The sequence below is a fragment of the Drosophila pseudoobscura genome, chromosome X, assembly GCF_009870125.1.
Source record: "Drosophila pseudoobscura strain MV-25-SWS-2005 chromosome X, UCI_Dpse_MV25, whole genome shotgun sequence".
NCBI classification, from domain to species: Eukaryota; Metazoa; Arthropoda; class Insecta; order Diptera; family Drosophilidae; genus Drosophila; species Drosophila pseudoobscura.
The window spans coordinates 68051693-68071922 of record NC_046683.1 but is presented as its reverse complement, the minus strand read 5'-3'; the positions used below and the strand labels follow the sequence as shown (position 1 = coordinate 68071922).

General features: G+C 41.3%; 2 long non-coding RNA genes across 22 annotated transcripts; both read right to left on the bottom strand.

Moving 5' to 3' along the window:
* Positions 1-11132: 11132 nt before the first annotated feature.
* On the bottom strand, positions 11133-15417 carry LOC117184786 (uncharacterized). 16 transcript variants are annotated; one of them, XR_004470248.1, is made up of 6 exons: positions 14361-15417; positions 14272-14308; positions 11935-11965; positions 11846-11882; positions 11764-11793; positions 11133-11712 (listed from the first exon to the last, which is right to left on the bottom strand). It is a non-coding gene; the product is annotated as an uncharacterized lncRNA (long non-coding RNA). The 16 variants fall into 16 exon arrangements; XR_004470241.1 differs by having other exon boundaries at positions 11846-11965; positions 14272-14391; positions 14444-14480; positions 14533-15417; XR_004470251.1 differs by lacking the exons at positions 11133-11712; positions 11764-11793; positions 11846-11882; positions 11935-11965 and adding exons at positions 13559-14138; positions 14190-14219 and having other exon boundaries at positions 14361-14391; positions 14444-14480; positions 14533-15417.
* A 2667-nt stretch (positions 15418-18084) lies between these two features.
* Positions 18085-19950, bottom strand: LOC117184497 (uncharacterized). Of its 6 annotated transcripts, XR_004469892.1 has the most exons (6): positions 19060-19950; positions 18971-19007; positions 18888-18918; positions 18799-18835; positions 18717-18746; positions 18085-18665 (listed from the first exon to the last, which is right to left on the bottom strand). It is a non-coding gene; the product is annotated as an uncharacterized lncRNA (long non-coding RNA). The 6 variants fall into 6 exon arrangements; XR_004469891.1 differs by having other exon boundaries at positions 18888-19950; XR_004469889.1 differs by having other exon boundaries at positions 18085-18835.
* Between the last annotated feature and the right edge of the window lie 280 nt (positions 19951-20230).

Genomic DNA, 20230 nt, shown 5'->3' with positions numbered 1-20230 from the left:
TGCTATACTTCGCGCTAATATGCAACAGCTCCCTTAGGATTGGTTGTTTTCCTAACAGATGGAAGCACGCTGCTGTTAGCATGATCCCCAAACCAGGAAAACCCGCCGATAAGTTGGCATCTTATCGCCCTATCAGTCTGCTTTCGGGTCTGTCGAAGCTGTTTGAGCGACTCATTCTGACCAGGATGATGGAAGCTGATGGATTTGTCGAGGCTATTCCAAACCATCAGTTTGGCTTCAGACATGTGCACGCGGCTGAACACCAATTGGGGAGAGTTACGAAGTTTATCCTGTCTACCTACGAGAAGAACCTGTACTGCTCTGCCATATATATGGACATCCAGGAGGCCTTCGATCGAGTCTGGCATGCGGGCCTGAAGCACAAGTTGAAGCAGCTGTTGCCGGCAGCAATATACAGAGTCTTGGCTAACTATTTGGACGATCGCACTTTCTATGTGGAATGCACAGGCGGCGTCAAATCAGGAAGCAAAAAGATTGCAGCAGGCGTTCCACAGGGCAGTGTACTCGGACCCGTACTGTACAACCTGTACACCCACGACATGCCGCTTCCTCGCGACAGTGGTATGCTCTTGGCCACTTATGCTGACGACACAGCAATCCTGGCGACTGGCATGAATCAGCTCATGGCTACCAACAAGCTCAACCGCTTCCTGCACTGCATCTCCAACTGGGCAAAGAAATGGGGCATCACCATCAACGCTACCAAAACTGTGCATATAGTGCATACGTTGCGCTCGATCCAGCAGCCAGATGATGATTTGCAGCCGCACATCGCCGACCAGCGAATCAGTAGCGTCGCCGTGCACTCATATCTGGGGGTCAAGCTGGACGCCAAGCTGCAGTTCCACACACACATCACCAACGTCGTCACCAAGGTCAGGGCAAGGGTCCAAAAACTGCGCTGGCTCCTAAACACAAACAGCAGGCTGAATCTCAACACCAAGGTAATGCTGTACAAGCAAATGATCGCACCGATCTGGCAGTACACATTGGCCGTATGGGGCCCATTAGCGAGCAGCGCAGAATTTGGACGAATACAAGTGGAACAGAACAAGACCCTTCGACTTATTTGCAATGCGCCATGGTACGTGAGGAACGACACCATCCACAGGGACCTGGAAGTGGACACGGTCGAGGCAATCTACGAGAGGACGTGCAAGAGGTACACGGAGCAGATGAGATCCCACCACAACATTGAGGCAGCCAAAGTGGTCAATGACCCGTATGTACCGCACCGTATCACTAGACCCCGGTATTCCGAGTATCTTGCCAAACACCTTCCCAAAGAACTCGCGAAGCACGAGTGGAGCCGTATCGAAATGATCCCCAACCAGCGCCCGTTCACCGAAGAAGACCAAATCAGCCACGACAGGAACCTCGATGAAACGCGGAGGATGCTCATCAGAATGGATCGCCCAGTGTCGCCGCCACAGGAGTACAACTACTACACAGAGGTTATACTCCCAAGACGAAGGCTACTGGAGCCTGCCCCCATAGCCACAATAGACCTAACGGTTAGCAGCAGAAGACAGCGACTGGAGCAATTGGGCCTGGCAATTGAAGCAGCTCTGAACGAGATATCCACCGAACAGTTGCCTGACACACATTTGCGGCACAGCGATAACGGCCAAGGCAATGGAAGCACACACACGCACACTAACACAAATGCCCAGGGAAATCAACCACCGCCAGCAACAGGAACAAGAAGCACTGAAAACAACAACCAAAATGTTCAGTAGCAGCGATGACTTACCGCCAGCAAAGTCCCGTTCAGCCCCTAAGAGTGCAACAACCATGGCTGCCACATTCTTACACAGAATACACACACACACGGGAAAAAAAAAAAAAACACAGAGGCATATGCGAGCGCGACAAATAGCCGTTTCGGTATGAGAACACTGACAAATATCACTCCTAACCGACCAACTGGCGACATGGAAATGGACAGCTGCAAATTGTTTAAAAGAGTAGAAGACTCATGCGACCGACTGCCAAAAACGCGTCCGACCAAGGCGCCGCTGTTCACAACTATGAACGTTAGCATTTCTGCTGCGAAACTTCTGTTTCTCCTTCTCCTATAGATCCCGAACTGGCGCCAGTGATCTCCCTGAGAGGAAGAGAGAAGACAACAACAACTTCTGGAAGGTGGTGGATTTCTGCCATTTCCACTGCCGAGACAACTGACTGCTGCGCAAAACCACATACACACACATCCACACAGACACTCAACCCAATGCTGGCCGCCCCGGACCAGAGGGCGGAACAGAAACGAAAGAAGAAACGAAGATGTAAACAAAAGAAGCAATAGCTCTGGCTGCCCCGGACCAGTGGGCAGAGGAGATACAAAAACAAGACAAAAAGGAATTAGACAATAATTAGACTAAATAAAATATATACATAATCGCCCTCTCTGCCAATGTAAGGCAACCAAGATGTTCCCCTTAATTATAGTCTACATATAAATTTAGTCTAAGTCAAGAGTATTATGCTTTAACTCTACCCCCTCCCCCTCCCCCCTTTGGCAAACGGACTGTTTACCAAAGCGGAGAGATATTTACAAAAGATGACTGCGCCGGCAGAACTGCTGGCAATGAGATTTCTTGCTGTAAAAAGCACTGTATTTGCTGCCTACGGCTGCTAAATAGCAGCCTGTAGACAGCTGTATACGTACATTTATTATTAACAGCCCCAATACATTGTACCTAAAATGCTAAGAAGTATCTGTACAATAAAGTCCACATAGCGTAACGTAGCCCTGGCTCCCCTAACCTGCTGGAGCAGGCCAAGGCTCGAGCCGGGTTACGTTACGTTATGATAGTTACGTATCGCCTCCGCTGCATACGACACATCAAAAAATTAAACCGCTTACCAAATCACCTTCAAGCAAACCAATCAAAACCTGCAAATAAAATACAATTAAAATCAGCCAAAACAGAAATAAACTCGCTTACCAAATTCAACGCACACCTCCAAATAAACCAATTGAACCTGCAAATAAAATACAATTAAAATCAGTCAAAACACAAATTAATTTACTTACCACGCTAGCTTCCAAACGAACCAATCAATATCTGCAAATAAAATACAATCAAAATCAGCCAAAACATAAATAGACTCGCTTACCAAATACAACGCAAACCTCCAAATAAATCAATTGAACCTGCAAATAGAATACATTTAATAATCAGCCAAAACACAAATCAATTCACTTACTACGATAGCCATCAAACAAACCAATCAAAACCTGCAAATAAAATACAATCAAAATCAGCCAAAACAGAAATAGACTCGCTTACCAAATACAACGCAAAACTCCAAATAAACCAATTGAACCTGCAAATAGAATACATTTTATAATCAGCCAAAACACAAATTAATTCACTTACTACGATAGCTTCCAAACAAACCAATCAAAACCTGCAAATAAAATACAAACAAAACATAAACCTGAAAATAAAATAATATTAAAATCAGCCAGGAGTTTCATATTCATCCACAGAAAGAAGCATATGCGTCCGTTCTTCTTAGAGTTGCATCGATTGGACTCGGCCAGGAAAAGAGGAACGAGGCGATGCCGCGCTTGCGTTGCTGATGCTTGGAGGTCTCCCTGTCGTCCATGCCTCCGTTTCGCACCGGATGAGGGGTCCAGGAGCGGCGTTACAAAAATGTTATGCCTAAGTCAAAAAAAAAAGAAGAAAACAAAAGCCAATCTTAACTTTGTTTACAAAAGCCAATAATCGATAACTGTATAGTATTTTTCTGTATATTTTTATCAATGTTACCGTAATGTTAAAAAAATACCTAAATGTTAAAAAATTTGTAAGTTTCCATAAATAATGTTATATGTTGCTAATAGTAATAAGAACATTAATAAAGATTGCGTCAGGGTCACACTAAGTGCTCTGAGCAAGTTTACACATTAAAATTAAAAAAAAGCAAGTTTAAACATCAAAATTACACATTAAAAAAGCAAGTTTACACATTAAAACACATTAAAAATCAAAAAAATGGAAAAAAAATCAAATTAAATTATACACAAGTAAAGGCCATTGAAAGTATTAAAGAAAAGCAAATAAAAGCAAAGAAAGTAGTGGTACCGAGGAATTGGAAAACTGACTACATGGAAGAAAAAATGGGGGACCAAAGACCAAAGTGCATGAAGGAAGAGAAGGAAGAGAAGAAAATGGAGACCAGCCACCAAATAGACAAGACAACCATTGCTCAACTGGATCTGACAGGTGCGTGGACAACACTTTCTTCCAGCTCTAGCTCGGAGCTCGATGGGTGCTCCCCCCAGAGAACTGGGCTGAGACAGGCACGGGGAGATCCATCTCCTCTCCACGAAATGTCCGTTGATCCATCTTGTTCCTGGGAGTCACTCAATGAGGACGGCACTTTCCCTGAAATGGTGCCTGATCGGCGAGCCTACCACCTTCCTGCGGTAGATGTCCAGGGAATCGGCTCCAAAACCAAGCTCCAGAAAACTCTCCAAAATGGAGCACGATATCATCTCTCTCTCTCCACCCGACAGCGACACGGCCAGCAACATGTTGCGGCGAGAGAGCTTACTGACCCGCTTCTCATTAATGTTGCTGATACAGATAATAGACATGTTGCTGTCAATGTTGCTGACGATGTTGCTGACGATGTTGCTGCTGATGATCAAATACATGCAGCCACTAATAAAACCATTGACAATTCATATCTATATATTGACAAAAATAAAAACAATTCTAAACCTAAAACAAACAATTCCAAAAATAAAAATAAGTCTCCTAAAACGAATATCAAAGCAAAAAAGAGTCTATTAGGATCCCTGACCCCGGCATCCCGTACGAGTATGACTATCACCCAATCCCCTCCTCTGACTGAGCTAGAAAATAGTAACGAAATTATAAATAATTGGCTTAGAGATATGCCAGCAACCACGCTCCCTAACATGGCTGTCTTCTCAGCCCCCAACTATACCCCGGGAAAAAGGCAAAACAGAGAAATGGACACAACAGACGAGGACCAATCCTTTCATGAATTTCCAAAACAAGATCTTGATTTCAACACCCCTAAATTCAAGAGTGACACTGCCAAAAGATTTGCCTCAGAATTCAATAAAATTAAAATTCGTAACCCTACAAAGACAAATCAGCCATTAACACAACCTTCCAATATGAAAAATCTTGACACAGGGGAATTCCAAGACAGTTCTGGGCCAAACAATCTTCAACGACAGCCACTTCCCCCAATTAGCATGCACAGCGAAATGCTCACTGCCAACAATACTGATCAGATTGACCAGCCTGACCTATTCCCATGGCAGGAAGTGCCAAGGAGTAAGAGGGTACCTTCCATTTACATCTCAGGAGTAAAAACAATAGTACCTCTTTTGGAAAAACTAAACTACACAGCAGGAATAGGTAGATTTACAACCAAAAGTACCCCTGGGAATGGGATCAGAATACAATGTGCTGACATGGATGCCCATAAAAAGATCACCACACTCCTCAACGACCAAAAAGTACCAATGCACACGCATCAGCAGATTGGGCAGCGAGGTGTTCGATATATACTTCGACACTTGCATTACTCAACAACAAGGGAGTGGATTTCCTCTGAGCTTAAAAAAAGGCACTACATCGTGAGATACACCAGCAATATGAAACATAGGTCTACAGGTCAGCCTATAAATATGTTCGAAATTGAAATTGAGCATAAACAGGACGGTTCTCATGATGAAATCTTAAAAATCTCCGAGCTAGGTGGACAGGCAGTGGCTTTTGAGAGGAAATGGGTGACTAGGGACCCGCTTCAGTGTCATAGATGTCAGGCCTACGGACACACTAGGAACTACTGTAAAAACGCACCCAAGTGCATGAAGTGCGCCAGTGACCATCTCTCAACTACATGCACCAAACCCAGATACACTCCAGCTAAATGTGTTAACTGCGGCGGAGAGCATGTCAGTTGTTTTAAGGGTTGCCCGGCCTTCAAAGCTGCCAGAAGCAAGCTCAAAATCGACAAAATTGTCAATATGGACAGGCGCATAGGGAAGGCATTAGGAAAGCCGAGTGTATGGGAGGAGATCTCCAGGCACCCCAAACCAAACAGATGGGGCCCCACTACTGCAGGTGACCAATCAAAGGATGAAGGCGACTATGTTGAAGGGCGGAAAATTCCAGGGAGGGGCTTCACTAACCCTTTCTCAGGCAGAACTGTCCAACCCAAGCCTAGCTTTCACAGCACTGAAATAAAAAAAAGGCTCTCTAAGATGAGAAACCGAGAAAGGAGCAAACAAACATCCAGCCACATGAAGGACAGAATAGGGAAGGGACGGGCTCCAAAAACCGGTGTCACGAATGTCAACCCAGCCGCCAGCCACCTAGAGAAATTCCAGAGTAGACTGAGGGAGGAGCAGATGGCGCTCTCGCAGTCTGCAAAATTAATGACAGAGGGCCCCGCTGAACAGGAGAACAAGCGGTTTGAAGACAGGCTCAATGTAATTGAGCTCAGTATTAAGGACATCATGGCGTCAATTAGCCAAATTCACACTCTACTGCAAAACCTTCCCCCCAAAAATACTGACAATATAAATAACACTACAAACAATTCTGAACATCACAAAACAACAAATATCCTCAATCAAATAGAAAACAAACAATAAAACAACTCATTGCTATACATTACATCTAACTAAACTACCGAATAATTTACAGACATGAACACAAACAATAATAACGCAAGCCATTTCCCACATTCCAATCGCTTTCCGCCACAAACTCTTGACACGACCGGGGCTAACCTGCCCAACTCCAATAGGCTTAAAACAACTTTCTTGAACGCCTGCGGGATCAAAAATAAAATGATTTAACTTTGGATTGGAGAATGAAGAAAAGGCTAAAATGGACAATAAGAGCCCGTAGAAAGAAAAAAAAAAAACAAAACAAACACCCGGACAGATTCTGCGAACTGCAAATGAACATGTACAGAGGAATGTATGCTCAAGGGAAATTCACTAGGGAGACAATACTTGAAGGAATCAGGGGCCAGCCATTGGGTATACAAGGAATTATGGTGCCAGACCACAGAGGGGATGAAGAGGAAGGCGTCCTCCAGCCGAGTGGTTAAGACTTGGTCCAATGGTTACGGCGAGGATTGACGCATTATCACCAAGTCCAGAAAGTATAAACCTACAAATAAAACTTATTAAAAGCAGCCAAAACATAAATTAAACCGCTTACCAAATCACCTTCAAGCAAACCAATCAAAACCTGCAAATATAATACAATCAAAATCAGCCAAAACAGAAATAAACTCGCTTACCAAATTCAACGCACACCTCCAAATAAACCAATTGAACCTGCAAATAAAATACAATTAAAATCAGTCAAAACACAAATTAATTTACTTACCACGCTAGCTTCCAAACAAACCAATCACAATCTGCAAATAAAATAAAATTAAAATCAGCCAAAACAGAAATAAACTCGCTTACCAAATTCAACGCACACCTCCAAATAAACCAATTGAACCTGCAAATAAAATACAATTAAAATCAGTCAAAACACAAATTAATTTACTTACCACGCTAGCTTCCAAACGAACCAATCAATATCTGCAAATAAAATACAATCAAAATCAGCCAAAACATAAATAGACTCGCTTACCAAATACAACGCAAACCTCCAAATAAATCAATTGAACCTGCAAATAGAATACATTTAATAATCAGCCAAAACACAAATCAATTCACTTACTACGATAGCCATCAAACAAACCAATCAAAACCTGCAAATAAAATACAATCAAAATCAGCCAAAACAGAAATAGACTCGCTTACCAAAAACAACGCAAAACTCCAAATAAACCAATTGAACCTGCAAATAGAATACATTTTATAATCAGCCAAAACACAAATTAATTCACTTACTACGATAGCTTCCAAACAAACCAATCAAAACCTGCAAATAAAATACAAACAAAACATAAACCTGAAAATAAAATAATATTAAAATCAGCCAGGAGTTTCATATTCATCCACAGAAAGAAGCATACATATGCGTCCGTTCTTCTTAGAGTTGCATCGATTGGACTCGGCCAGGAAAAGAGGGACGAGGCGATGCCGCACTTGCGTTGCTGATGCTTGGATGTCTCCCTGTCGTCCATGCCTCCGTTTCGCACCGGATGAGGGGTCCAGGAGCGGCGTTACAAAATTTTTATGCCTAAGTCAAAAAAAAGAAGAAAACAAAAGCCAATCTTAACTTTGTTTACAAAAGCCAATAATCGATAACTGTATAGTATTTTTCTGTATATTTTTATCAATGTTACCGTAATGTTAAAAAAATACCTAAATGTTAAAAAATTTGTAAGTTTCCATAAATAATGTTATATGTTGCTAATAGTAATAAGAACATTAATAAAGATTGCGTCAGGGTCACACTAAGTGCTCTGAGCAAGTTTACACATTAAAAAAAAAAGTGCTCTGAGCAAGTTTAAACATCAAAAAGCAAGTTTACACATTAAAAAAATGGAAAAAAAATCAAATTAAATTATACACAAGTAAAGGCCATTGAAAGTATTAAAGAAAAGCAAATAAAAGCAAAGAAAGTAGTGGTACCGAGGAATTGGAAAACTGACTACATGGAAGAAAAAATGGGGGACCAAAGACCAAAGTGCATGAAGGAAGAGAAGGAAGAGAAGAAAATGGAGACCAGCCACCAAATAGACAAGACAACCATTGCTCAACTGGATCTGACAGGTGCGTGGACAACACTTTCTTCCAGCTCTAGCTCGGAGCTCGATGGGTGCTCCCCCCAGAGAACTGGGCTGAGACAGGCACGGGGAGATCCATCTCCTCTCCACGAAATGTCCGTTGATCCATCTTGTTCCTGGGAGTCACTCAATGAGGACGGCACTTTCCCTGAAATGGTGCCTGATCGGCGAGCCTGCCACCTTCCTGCGGTAGATGTCCAGGGAATCGGCTCCAAAACCAAGCTCCAGAAAACTCTCCAAAATGGAGCACGATATCATCTCTCTCTCTCCACCCGACAGCGACACGGCCAGCAACATGTTGCGGCGAGAGAGCTTACTGACCCGCTTCTCATTAATGTTGCTGATACAGATAATAGACATGTTGCTGTCAATGTTGCTGACGATGTTGCTGACGATGTTGCTGCTGATGATCAAATACATGCAGCCACTAATAAAACCATTGACAATTCATATCTATATATTGACAAAAATAAAAACAATTCTAAACCTAAAACAAACAATTCCAAAAATAAAAATAAGTCTCCTAAAACGAATATCAAAGCAAAAAAGAGTCTATTAGGATCCCTGACCCCGGCATCCCGTACGAGTATGACTATCACCCAATCCCCTCCTCTGACTGAGCTAGAAAATAGTAACGAAATTATAAATAATTGGCTTAGAGATATGCCAGCAACCACGCTCCCTAACATGGCTGTCTTCTCAGCCCCCAACTATACCCCGGGAAAAAGGCAAAACAGAGAAATGGACACAACAGACGAGGACCAATCCTTTCATGAATTTCCAAAACAAGATCTTGATTTCAACACCCCTAAATTCAAGAGTGACACTGCCAAAAGATTTGCCTCAGAATTCAATAAAATTAAAATTCGTAACCCTACAAAGACAAATCAGCCATTAACACAACCTTCCAATATGAAAAATCTTGACACAGGGGAATTCCAAGACAGTTCTGGGCCAAACAATCTTCAACGACAGCCACTTCCCCCAATTAGCATGCACAGCGAAATGCTCACTGCCAACAATACTGATCAGATTGACCAGCCTGACCTATTCCCATGGCAGGAAGTGCCAAGGAGTAAGAGGGTACCTTCCATTTACATCTCAGGAGTAAAAACAATAGTACCTCTTTTGGAAAAACTAAACTACACAGCAGGAATAGGTAGATTTACAACCAAAAGTACCCCTGGGAATGGGATCAGAATACAATGTGCTGACATGGATGCCCATAAAAAGATCACCACACTCCTCAACGACCAAAAAGTACCAATGCACACGCATCAGCAGATTGGGCAGCGAGGTGTTCGATATATACTTCGACACTTGCATTACTCAACAACAAGGGAGTGGATTTCCTCTGAGCTTAAAAAAAGGCACTACATCGTGAGATACACCAGCAATATGAAACATAGGTCTACAGGTCAGCCTATAAATATGTTCGAAATTGAAATTGAGCATAAACAGGACGGTTCTCATGATGAAATCTTAAAAATCTCCGAGCTAGGTGGACAGGCAGTGGCTTTTGAGAGGAAATGGGTGACTAGGGACCCGCTTCAGTGTCATAGATGTCAGGCCTACGGACACACAAGGAATTACTGTAAAAACGCACCCAAGTGCATGAAGTGCGCCAGTGACCATCTCTCAACTACATGCACCAAACCCAGATACACCCCTGCCAAATGTGTTAACTGCGGCGGAGAGCATGTCAGTTGTTTTAAGGGTTGCCCGGCCTTCAAAGCTGCCAGAAGCAAGCTCAAAATCGACAAAATTGTCAATATGGACAGGCGCATAGGGAAGGCATTAGGAAAGCCGAGTGTATGGGAGGAGATCTCCAGGCACCCCAAACCAAACAGATGGGGCCCCACTACTGCAGGTGACCAATCAAAGGATGAAGGCGACTATGTTGAAGGGCGGAAAATTCCAGGGAGGGGCTTCACTAACCCTTTCTCAGGCAGAACTGTCCAACCCAAGCCTAGCTTTCACAGCACTGAAATAAAAAAAAGGCTCTCTAAGATGAGAAACCGAGAAAGGAGCAAACAAACATCCAGCCACATGAAGGACAGAATAGGGAAGGGACGGGCTCCAAAAACCGGTGTCACGAATGTCAACCCAGTCGCCAGCCACCTAGAGAAATTCCAGAGTAGACTGAGGGAGGAGCAGATGGCGCTCTCGCAGTCTGCAAAAGTAATGACAGAGGGCCCCGCTGAACAGGAGAACAAGCGGTTTGAAGACAGGCTCAATGTAATTGAGCTCAGTATTAAGGACATCATGGCGTCAATTAGCCAAATTCACACTCTACTGCAAAACCTTCCCCCCAAAAATACTGACAATATAAATAACACTACAAACAATTCTGAACATCACAAAACAACAAATATCCTCAATCAAATAGAAAACAAACAATAAAACAACTCATTGCTATACATTACATCTAACTAAACTACCGAATAATTTACAGACATGAACACAAACAATAATAACGCAAGCCATTTCCCACATTCCAATCGCTTTCCGCCACAAACTCTTGACACGACCGGGGCTAACCTGCCCAACTCCAATAGGCTTAAAACAACTTTCTTGAACGCCTGCGGGATCAAAAATAAAATGGCTGAACTTTGGATTGGAGATTGAAGAAAAGGCTAAAATGGACAATAAGAGCCCGTAGAAAGAAAAAAAAAAACAAAACAAACACACGGACAGATTCTGCGAACTGCAAATGAACATGTACAGAGGAATGTATGCTCAAGGGAAATGCACTAGGGAGACAATACTTGAAGGAATCAGGGGCCAGCCATTGGGTATACAAGAAATTATGGTGCCAGACCACAGAGGGGATGAAAAGGAAGGCGTCCTCCAGCCGAGTGGTTAAGACTTGGTCCAATGGTTACGGCGAGGATTGACGCATTATCACCAAGTCCAGAAAGTATAAACCTACAAATAAAACTTATTAAAAGCAGCCAAAACATAAATTAAACCGCTTACCAAATCACCTTCAAGCAAACCAATCAAAACCTGCAAATATAATACAATCAAAATCAGCCAAAACAGAAATAAACTCGCTTACCAAATTCAACGCACACCTCCAAATAAACCAATTGAACCTGCAAATAAAATACAATTAAAATCAGTCAAAACACAAATTAATTTACTTACCACGCTAGCTTCCAAACAAACCAATCACAATCTGCAAATAAAATACAATTAAAATCAGCCAAAACAGAAATAAACTCGCTTACCAAATTCAACGCACACCTCCAAATAAACCAATTGAACCTGCAAATAAAATACAATTAAAATCAGTCAAAACACAAATTAATTTACTTACCACGCTAGCTTCCAAACGAACCAATCAATATCTGCAAATAAAATACAATCAAAATCAGCCAAAACATAAATAGACTCGCTTACCAAATACAACGCAAACCTCCAAATAAATCAATTGAACCTGCAAATAGAATACATTTAATAATCAGCCAAAACACAAATCAATTCACTTACTACGATAGCCATCAAACAAACCAATCAAAACCTGCAAATAAAATACAATCAAAATCAGCCAAAACAGAAATAGACTCGCTTACCAAATACAACGCAAAACTCCAAATAAACCAATTGAACCTGCAAATAGAATACATTTTATAATCAGCCAAAACACAAATTAATTCACTTACTACGATAGCTTCCAAACAAACCAATCAAAACCTGCAAATAAAATACAAACAAAACATAAACCTGAAAATAAAATAATATTAAAATCAGCCAGGAGTTTCATATTCATCCACAGAAAGAAGCATATGCGTCCGTTCTTCTTAGAGTTGCATCGATTGGACTCGGCCAGGAAAAGAGGGACGAGGCGATGCCGCGCTTGCGTTGCTGATGCTTGGAGGTCTCCCTGTCGTCCATGCCTCCGTTTCGCACCGGATGAGGGGTCCAGGAGCGGCGTTACAAAAATTTTATGCCTAAGTCAAAAAAAAAAGAAGAAAACAAAAGCCAATCTTAACTTTGTTTACAAAAGCCAATAATCGATAACTGTATAGTATTTTTCTGTATATTTTTATCAATGTTACCGTAATGTTAAAAAAAAATACCTAAATGTTAAAAAATTTGTAAGTTTCCATAAATAATGTTATATGTTGCTAATAGTAATAAGAACATTAATAAAGATTGCGTCAGGGTCACACTAAGTGCTCTGAGCAAGTTTACACATTAAAAACATAGGGAAGGCATTAGGAAAGCCGAGTGTATGGGAGGAGATCTCCAGGCACCCCAAACCAAACAGATGGGGCCCCACTACTGCAGGTGACCAATCAAAGGATGAAGGCGACTATGTTGAAGGGCGGAAAATTCCAGGGAGGGGCTTCACTAACCCTTTCTCAGGCAGAACTGTCCAACCCAAGCCTAGCTTTCACAGCACTGAAATAAAAAAAAGGCTCTCTAAGATGAGAAACCGAGAAAGGAGCAAACAAACATCCAGCCACATGAAGGACAGAATAGGGAAGGGACGGGCTCCAAAAACCGGTGTCACGAATGTCAACCCAGTCGCCAGCCACCTAGAGAAATTCCAGAGTAGACTGAGGGAGGAGCAGATGGCGCTCTCGCAGTCTGCAAAAGTAATGACAGAGGGCCCCGCTGAACAGGAGAACAAGCGGTTTGAAGACAGGCTCAATGTAATTGAGCTCAGTATTAAGGACATCATGGCGTCAATTAGCCAAATTCACACTCTACTGCAAAACCTTCCCCCCAAAAATACTGACAATATAAATAACACTACAAACAATTCTGAACATCACAAAACAACAAATATCCTCAATCAAATAGAAAACAAACAATAAAACAACTCATTGCTATACATTACATCTAACTAAACTACCGAATAATTTACAGACATGAACACAAACAATAATAACGCAAGCCATTTCCCACATTCCAATCGCTTTCCGCCACAAACTCTTGACACGACCGGGGCTAACCTGCCCAACTCCAATAGGCTTAAAACAACTTTCTTGAACGCCTGCGGGATCAAAAATAAAATGGCTGAACTTTGGATTGGAGATTGAAGAAAAGGCTAAAATGGACAATAAGAGCCCGTAGAAAGAAAAAAAAAAACAAAACAAACACACGGACAGATTCTGCGAACTGCAAATGAACATGTACAGAGGAATGTATGCTCAAGGGAAATGCACTAGGGAGACAATACTTGAAGGAATCAGGGGCCAGCCATTGGGTATACAAGAAATTATGGTGCCAGACCACAGAGGGGATGAAAAGGAAGGCGTCCTCCAGCCGAGTGGTTAAGACTTGGTCCAATGGTTACGGCGAGGATTGACGCATTATCACCAAGTCCAGAAAGTATAAACCTACAAATAAAACTTATTAAAAGCAGCCAAAACATAAATTAAACCGCTTACCAAATCACCTTCAAGCAAACCAATCAAAACCTGCAAATATAATACAATCAAAATCAGCCAAAACAGAAATAAACTCGCTTACCAAATTCAACGCACACCTCCAAATAAACCAATTGAACCTGCAAATAAAATACAATTAAAATCAGTCAAAACACAAATTAATTTACTTACCACGCTAGCTTCCAAACAAACCAATCACAATCTGCAAATAAAATACAATTAAAATCAGCCAAAACAGAAATAAACTCGCTTACCAAATTCAACGCACACCTCCAAATAAACCAATTGAACCTGCAAATAAAATACAATTAAAATCAGTCAAAACACAAATTAATTTACTTACCACGCTAGCTTCCAAACGAACCAATCAATATCTGCAAATAAAATACAATCAAAATCAGCCAAAACATAAATAGACTCGCTTACCAAATACAACGCAAACCTCCAAATAAATCAATTGAACCTGCAAATAGAATACATTTAATAATCAGCCAAAACACAAATCAATTCACTTACTACGATAGCCATCAAACAAACCAATCAAAACCTGCAAATAAAATACAATCAAAATCAGCCAAAACAGAAATAGACTCGCTTACCAAATACAACGCAAAACTCCAAATAAACCAATTGAACCTGCAAATAGAATACATTTTATAATCAGCCAAAACACAAATTAATTCACTTACTACGATAGCTTCCAAACAAACCAATCAAAACCTGCAAATAAAATACAAACAAAACATAAACCTGAAAATAAAATAATATTAAAATCAGCCAGGAGTTTCATATTCATCCACAGAAAGAAGCATATGCGTCCGTTCTTCTTAGAGTTGCATCGATTGGACTCGGCCAGGAAAAGAGGGACGAGGCGATGCCGCGCTTGCGTTGCTGATGCTTGGAGGTCTCCCTGTCGTCCATGCCTCCGTTTCGCACCGGATGAGGGGTCCAGGAGCGGCGTTACAAAAATTTTATGCCTAAGTCAAAAAAAAAAGAAGAAAACAAAAGCCAATCTTAACTTTGTTTACAAAAGCCAATAATCGATAACTGTATAGTATTTTTCTGTATATTTTTATCAATGTTACCGTAATGTTAAAAAAAAATACCTAAATGTTAAAAAATTTGTAAGTTTCCATAAATAATGTTATATGTTGCTAATAGTAATAAGAACATTAATAAAGATTGCGTCAGGGTCACACTAAGTGCTCTGAGCAAGTTTACACATTAAAAAGCAAGTTTACACATTAAAAAAGTGCTCTGAGCAAGTTTAAACATCAAAAAGCAAGTTTACACATTAAAAAAATGGAAAAAAAATCAAATTAAATTATACACAAGTAAAGGCCATTGAAAGTATTAAAGAAAAGCAAATAAAAGCAAAGAAAGTAGTGGTACCGAGGAATTGGAAAACTGACTACATGGAAGAAAAAATGGGGGACCAAAGACCAAAGTGCATGAAGGAAGAGAAGGAAGAGAAGAAAATGGAGACCAGCCACCAAATAGACAAGACAACCATTGCTCAACTGGATCTGACAGGTGCGTGGACAACACTTTCTTCCAGCTCTAGCTCGGAGCTCGATGGGTGCTCCCCCCAGAGAACTGGGCTGAGACAGGCACGGGGAGATCCATCTCCTCTCCACGAAATGTCCGTTGATCCATCTTGTTCCTGGGAGTCACTCAATGAGGACGGCACTTTCCCTGAAATGGTGCCTGATCGGCGAGCCTGCCACCTTCCTGCGGTAGATGTCCAGGGAATCGGCTCCAAAACCAAGCTCCAGAAAACTCTCCAAAATGGAGCACGATATCATCTCTCTCTCTCCACCCGACAGCGACACGGCCAGCAACATGTTGCGGCGAGAGAGCTTACTGACCCGCTTCTCATTAATGTTGCTGATACAGATAATAGACATGTTGCTGTCAATGTTGCTGACGATGTTGCTGACGATGTTGCTGCTGATGATCAAATACATGCAGCCACTAATAAAACCATTGACAATTCATATCTATATATTGACAAAAATAAAAACAATTCTAAACCTAAAACAAACAATTCCAAAAATAAAAATAAGTCTCCTAAAACGAATATCAAAGCAAAAAAGAGTCTATTAGGATCCCTGACCCCGGCATCCCGTACGAGTATGACTATCACCCAATCCCCTCCTCTGACTGAGCTAGAAAATAGTAACGAAATTATAAATAATTGGCTTAGAGATATGCCAGCAACCACGCTCCCTAACATGGCTGTCTTCTCAGCCCCCAACTATACCCCGGGAAAAAGGCAAAACAGAGAAATGGACACAACAGACGAGGACCAATCCTTTCATGAATTTCCAAAACAAGATCTTGATTTCAACACCCCTAAATTCAAGAGTGACACTGCCAAAAGATTTGCCTCAGAATTCAATAAAATTAAAATTCGTAACCCTACAAAGACAAATCAGCCATTAACACAACCTTCCAATATGAAAAATCTTGACACAGGGGAATTCCAAGACAGTTCTGGGCCAAACAATCTTCAACGACAGCCACTTCCCCCAATTAGCATGCACAGCGAAATGCTCACTGCCAACAATACTGATCAGATTGACCAGCCTGACCTATTCCCATGGCAGGAAGTGCCAAGGAGTAAGAGGGTACCTTCCATTTACATCTCAGGAGTAAAAACAATAGTACCTCTTTTGGAAAAACTAAACTACACAGCAGGAATAGGTAGATTTACAACCAAAAGTACCCCTGGGAATGGGATCAGAATACAATGTGCTGACATGGATGCCCATAAAAAGATCACCACACTCCTCAACGACCAAAAAGTACCAATGCACACGCATCAGCAGATTGGGCAGCGAGGTGTTCGATATATACTTCGACACTTGCATTACTCAACAACAAGGGAGTGGATTTCCTCTGAGCTTAAAAAAAGGCACTACATCGTGAGATACACCAGCAATATGAAACATAGGTCTACAGGTCAGCCTATAAATATGTTCGAAATTGAAATTGAGCATAAACAGGACGGTTCTCATGATGAAATCTTAAAAATCTCCGAGCTAGGTGGACAGGCAGTGGCTTTTGAGAGGAAATGGGTGACTAGGGACCCGCTTCAGTGTCATAGATGTCAGGCCTACGGACACACAAGGAATTACTGTAAAAACGCACCCAAGTGCATGAAGTGCGCCAGTGACCATCTCTCAACTACATGCACCAAACCCAGATACACCCCTGCCAAATGTGTTAACTGCGGCGGAGAGCATGTCAGTTGTTTTAAGGGTTGCCCGGCCTTCAAAGCTGCCAGAAGCAAGCTCAAAATCGACAAAATTGTCAATATGGACAGGCGCATAGGGAAGGCATTAGGAAAGCCGAGTGTATGGGAGGAGATCTCCAGGCACCCCAAACCAAACAGATGGGGCCCCACTACTGCAGGTGACCAATCAAAGGATGAAGGCGACTATGTTGAAGGGCGGAAAATTCCAGGGAGGGGCTTCACTAACCCTTTCTCAGGCAGAACTGTCCAACCCAAGCCTAGCTTTCACAGCACTGAAATAAAAAAAAGGCTCTCTAAGATGAGAAACCGAGAAAGGAGCAAACAAACATCCAGCCACATGAAGGACAGAATAGGGAAGGGACGGGCTCCAAAAACCGGTGTCACGAATGTCAACCCAGTCGCCAGCCACCTAGAGAAATTCCAGAGTAGACTGAGGGAGGAGCAGATGGCGCTCTCGCAGTCTGCAAAAGTAATGACAGAGGGCCCCGCTGAACAGGAGAACAAGCGGTTTGAAGACAGGCTCAATGTAATTGAGCTCAGTATTAAGGACATCATGGCGTCAATTAGCCAAATTCACACTCTACTGCAAAACCTTCCCCCCAAAAATACTGACAATATAAATAACACTACAAACAATTCTGAACATCACAAAACAACAAATATCCTCAATCAAATAGAAAACAAACAATAAAACAACTCATTGCTATACATTACATCTAACTAAACTACCGAATAATTTACAGACATGAACACAAACAATAATAACGCAAGCCATTTCCCACATTCCAATCGCTTTCCGCCACAAACTCTTGACACGACCGGGGCTAACCTGCCCAACTCCAATAGGCTTAAAACAACTTTCTTGAACGCCTGCGGGATCAAAAATAAAATGGCTGAACTTTGGATTGGAGATTGAAGAAAAGGCTAAAATGGACAATAAGAGCCCGTAGAAAGAAAAAAAAAAAACAAAACAAACACACGGACAGATTCTGCGAACTGCAAATGAACATGTACAGAGGAATGTATGCTCAAGGGAAATGCACTAGGGAGACAATACTTGAAGGAATCAGGGGCCAGCCATTGGGTATACAAGAAATTATGGTGCCAGACCACAGAGGGGATGAAAAGGAAGGCGTCCTCCAGCCGAGTGGTTAAGACTTGGTCCAATGGTTACGGCGAGGATTGACGCATTATCACCAAGTCCAGAAAGTATAAACCTACAAATAAAACTTATTAAAAGCAGCCAAAACATAAATTAAACCGCTTACCAAATCACCTTCAAGCAAACCAATCAAAACCTGCAAATATAATACAATCAAAATCAGCCAAAACAGAAATAAACTCGCTTACCAAATTCAACGCACACCTCCAAATAAACCAATTGAACCTGCAAATAAAATACAATTAAAATCAGTCAAAACACAAATTAATTTACTTACCACGCTAGCTTCCAAACAAACCAATCACAATCTGCAAATAAAATACAATTAAAATCAGCCAAAACAGAAATAAACTCGCTTACCAAATTCAACGCACACCTCCAAATAAACCAATTGAACCTGCAAATAAAATACAATTAAAATCAGTCAAAACACAAATTAATTTACTTACCACGCTAGCTTCCAAACGAACCAATCAATATCTGCAAATAAAATACAATCAAAATCAGCCAAAACATAAATAGACTCGCTTACCAAATACAACGCAAACCTCCAAATAAATCAATTGAACCTGCAAATAGAATACATTTAATAATCAGCCAAAACACAAATCAATTCACTTACTACGATAGCCATCAAACAAACCAATCAAAACCTGCAAATAAAATACAATCAAAATCAGCCAAAACAGAAATAGACTCGCTTACCAAATACAACGCAAAACTCCAAATAAACCAATTGAACCTGCAAATAGAATACATTTTATAATCAGCCAAAACACAAATTAATTCACTTACTACGATAGCTTCCAAACAAACCAATCAAAACCTGCAAATAAAATACAAACAAAACATAAACCTGAAAATAAAATAATATTAAAATCAGCCAGGAGTTTCATATTCATCCACAGAAAGAAGCATATGCGTCCGTTCTTCTTAGAGTTGCATCGATTGGACTCGGCCAGGAAAAGAGGGACGAGGCGATGCCGCGCTTGCGTTGCTGATGCTTGGAGGTCTCCCTGTCGTCCATGCCTCCGTTTCGCACCGGATGAGGGGTCCAGGAGCGGCGTTACAAAAATTTTATGCCTAAGTCAAAAAAAAAAGAAGAAAACAAAAGCCAATCTTAACTTTGTTTACAAAAGCCAATAATCGATAACTGTATAGTATTTTTCTGTATATTTTTATCAATGTTACCGTAATGTTAAAAAAAAATACCTAAATGTTAAAAAATTTGTAAGTTTCCATAAATAATGTTATATGTTGCTAATAGTAATAAGAACATTAATAAAGATTGCGTCAGGGTCACACTAAGTGCTCTGAGCAAGTTTACACATTAAAAAAAAATGAAAGTATTAAAGAAAAGCAAATAAAAGCAAGGAAAGTAGTGGTACCGAGGAATTGGAAAACTGACTACATGGAAGAAAAAATGCGGGACCAAAGACCAAAGTGCATGAAGGAAGAGAAGGAAGAGAAGAAAATGGAGACCAGCCACCAAATAGACAAGACAACCATTGCTCAACTGGATCTGACAGGTGCGTGGACAACACTTTCTTCCAGCTCTAGCTCGGAGCTTGATGGGTGCTCCCCCCAGAGAACTGGGCTGAGACAGGCACGGGGAGATCC